General features: G+C 35.5%; 1 non-coding gene across 1 annotated transcript; it reads left to right on the top strand.

Annotated features, from left to right (window-relative positions):
• Positions 1 to 3708: 3708 nt before the first annotated feature.
• Positions 3709 to 3813, top strand: LOC120855277. Its single transcript, XR_005719238.1, has one exon. It is a non-coding gene; the product is annotated as a U6 spliceosomal RNA (small nuclear RNA).
• Positions 3814 to 4076: the final 263 nt, after the last annotated feature.

The following is a 4076-nucleotide window of genomic DNA, read 5'->3' as shown; positions in this document are numbered from 1 at the left end:
GAGTGTGTTTAGTGACAAGACTTACAATGAAAAGCATTTTGTAAGCTTAAGAAACACAGCTTTCTGACTGGATACTATATATCAGGTGTTATTTCATTCACAAAAGTATGTTCATCTCTATTTTATTTGAGTGTTTAATTTTTGTATTCTTATCTCTTTTTTCACATTTCATACTTACTCATAAAAGAGAAAAGCGACTATAGAGTACTTTTAATTTTTAAAGAAATAAACGACTTATGATGTGTGGGTATGTGTCTGTGTGTGTGTGTTGGGTATAAAGTTATAACTGTAACCTAAATCTATCCTCAAAGAAAAGAGTAATGTTGCCTAATGCTGCTACTGCTGCTGCTAAGTCACTTCAGTCATGTCCAACTCTGTGCGACCCCACAGACAGCAGCCCACCAGGCTCCCCCGTCCCTGGGATTCTCCAGGCAAGAACACTGGCGTGGGTTGCCATTTCCTTCTCCAATGCAGGAAAGTGAAAAGTGAAAGGGAAGTCGCTCAGTCGTGTCGGACCCTCAGTGACCCCATGGACTGCAGCCTGCCAGGCTCCTCCATCCATGGGATTTTGCCTAAATGTTGGCTATCAATAGTGAAAAGAACAGAAAAAGGGGAGGAAGGGAAGGGAAGGAAAGAAATTTTATTCTTTTACTCCCCAAGAAGCCAAGAAAACCACTGCTTGAAAAAAATAATTGAGACTGGACTCGAAAAGTCTTAGTATTCATTGAAATACTATGAAGTGCTAATAAGCCAGATATAAAATTTTGGCCTCTTTTATGAATAAAAGATAAAAGAACAAAATATGAACATCAAGAGTCTTGAAGACTATTTCATTCTGAAACCCTTGAGCTTTAAGCAGGTGTCTCTTCATGCTGTTCGTAACTAGTTTGGTATGTGGGTGTGTACCAGAGAGTCCTGTCCACTAGGGGCTAGACTTTCACCAATAAACTGCTTTTAATTACAGCACTTACATAAGGTCCTATTTAAGCAGCATACAGACAAAAAGTTTTTTTTTTTTAGTTAGTCCTGAGATGTGTTTCTCATCTGAGGTAATTTTGTTGAGTCATAATTGACATACAATATCACATTAGTTTCAGGAATACAACATAGTGATTTAATTTTTTAATACATTACAAAGAGATCACCATGATGGATGTACTTACAATCTGCCCACCTACTGAATTACTATATTATTGACTGTATTTCCTGTGCTATACATTACATTCCTGTGACTTATTTATTTTAAGGATGGAAGTTTGTATCTCAATCTCATTTACCTATTCCATATATCCCCCTAGCCCTCTCCCCTCTGGCAATCACTGGTTTGTTTTCTGTATCTGTGAGTCTGTTTTTTTGTTTTGTTTTTTATATTCCACATATACATGAGATCATATGCTAGAGAAAGACAAAGTCTTTCTCTATCTTCTTTCACTTAACACAATACCCTCCAGGTTCATCCAGGCTGTCACAAATAACAAAATTTCATTTTTTATGGCTAAGTAATATTCCAATGTGTTTGTCTGTATATATGGCACAACTTCTTTATCTATTCATCTATTGATATATCTCTGATCAGTTTAACAGTTCCAAATGAATTTACTCAAATATGTATATTCTCAAATAAAATACTACTTCCAGAAGTTTATATTGTGATATTAAAATACTTTTATCATTGAAACATTTGTTGTTTCCCTCTTTTTCATCTACCAGCTTTATGATAGTCTTCAACCATCCTGCCCTAACCAGGCTTAATTAATATCAACCAATTAAATACTTAGAGTGTGCCATTGTTATACAAATGTATTAGAAACAAAAGTAGACTATAAGTGTTTCTAATATTTTTTTGGATTTCACTTATTTATCAAATATTTATTCAGTTATTTCTGAATGCTGGGATTTGGGAATGACATTTGGGGGGTTATATTTTCTATCCTAGTGAAAGTGAAAGTGAAGTTGCTCAGTCGTGTCCGACTCTTTGCGACCCCTGGACTGTAGCCCACCAAGCTCCTCCATCCATGGGATTCTCCAGGCAAGAATACTGGAGTGGGTTGCCATTTCCTTCTCCAGTGGATCTTCCTGACCCAGGGATCGAACCCAAGTCTCCCACATTGCAGGCAGACGCTTTAACCTCTGCACCACCAGGGGGTGAAATCTAAATCAGAAAGATAACTTTTAAATTTAAGATGTATTTATTAAATTCCTATGGATCTTGCTTTAGCAATATAAAGATAAAGAAGACAAGAACCCTGTCTCAAGCTAGTCAGTCCTCATTAGAGAGACAGGTAAGTAAACAAGGCCCCTCAAAACAATGACCTTCCCTTTGTTTTAAAAAGGGTGTATAAAGGACAGGAGTACAATATAATGCAAAGTAGGCAGCAGTTAAGACCCACGGCTTTGCGGTCAGAGATACTAGCTCTGCTGTTTGAGTCTAGTAGACTTTTAGCCATCCTGTTTCTCCACAGTGAATCAGGAATGATAGTTCCTACTTCACAAAAGTAAGTGAAATAATGTATGTAGAATTTTAGGTTAGCTCTGGCACACACTAACTATTCATAAAATATTTTTTGTTTGTTTGTTTTTATAATAAAGCACTAGAAAAGCACAGGTAAGGTAGCAAGAACAAACCTACCTACTGATCAATGAACGACGGACAAAGTTGGGTAGCTCCTCAGTGTACCAAGAGTCAACCACTTTGAACGTTCATCACATTAGAATTTTATGGTCACATTGAGATAGATAAATATGTATACATATGTGTGTGTGTGGATGTATGTGCGTGTATATCTATCTGCAATAAGCATAATTGCTTTATAGGATGGAGTCTATTTTGAAGCTCTAAAATTTGTAATATCATAGAACACTCACTGGAGGAATGAGTTGGCCAAGTTCTGCCGGGGAAGTTCTCACAAGAAGGCATTATGAAATGTCCTTATTCCTCAGAACTTAACTTTAAAATGTTCCCGCTGGAGTCCAGTGGAACTTTTATGAGAGTAAAGGATAGAATTAGGTCTTGTATATTTTTAAAGGGTCATTCAAAAAGGCAAAGACTAAATTTTTTACAGATGGCAGAATAAGGACTGATGCAGTTGGCCAAAACTGACGTTTTATGATTTTCGAAAGCAAATGTTTACTGAAAGAGAACTCTACTATATTACCAATGGGGGAAAATTTTCTGGATGCTTACACTGGACAGCTCAGTTCACATTCACTGCCAAACACATTTATAAAAAAGAAAATCAATAATAATATTTTCCATGGTACCTGTTTTCAACTTCCTCTCAAAAATTTTTACCCTGTAGTTATTTTTTCTCAAACACAAGTATGTTTCTGAGGAAAAACATTTTCAATAAGAATAGGATTGTGAAAGTACATGCATTTTAGGAAGCTTACTGTTAGCTTCACAACCTACTGTAAAGGTTGAGGATGATGGATTTTTGCCTGGTATTCTAGACAGTAAATTCAGAATTGATTTTAAGTTCTTCCAGAATGGAGCTCCTTTTAAACTTCTTTCAAAATATAACTCCCTTTTTCAAAGAGAGGGGAGAGGGGTTTCAGAAATTTTTATGCTCTTTAAGATGTTAAATAAAACTCTTAAAAAACAAAATTTTGATGCGTGAAAAACTTAGAATATTAAAATCTATAAAACGTGGGTGGGAAAAATTAAAGGCGGTTTGTCACAATATATTTTGGGCTTGATGAATTTTAAAAGTTTAGTAGGGAACACATATACTAAAACTGAAACAGTACAGAGAAGATTAGCCTGGCCCCTGCACAAGGGGGACAAGCAGATTATTTAAGGATTTTTTTTTTTTTACATATATGTAATAAAAATGGTTTTAAGACTGCTGCTTGCATCCTACTGAAGAAGAGTTTTGTTTATTCAGGGAATGGATGTGATATCCACCCTGTAATGAATTTAGAGAAGTGCCTAGAAGCACAAATAATAAAGACTGTTATATAGATCTATTTAGATACACACACACACACATAAGTTGGGGGAAAAATTGAAATGGTGAGCTCAAATTATAAGCAGACTTACTAATTTCTATGATAGCCATAGTTTATAACTTTCTTTT

Source organism: Oryx dammah, unplaced genomic scaffold (genome assembly GCF_014754425.2).
Source record: "Oryx dammah isolate SB20612 unplaced genomic scaffold, SCBI_Odam_1.1 HiC_scaffold_27, whole genome shotgun sequence".
Classification (NCBI taxonomy): Eukaryota; Metazoa; Chordata; class Mammalia; order Artiodactyla; family Bovidae; genus Oryx; species Oryx dammah.
Note: the sequence above shows the minus strand (reverse complement) of the source record. Positions and strands in the feature narration are given on the sequence as shown.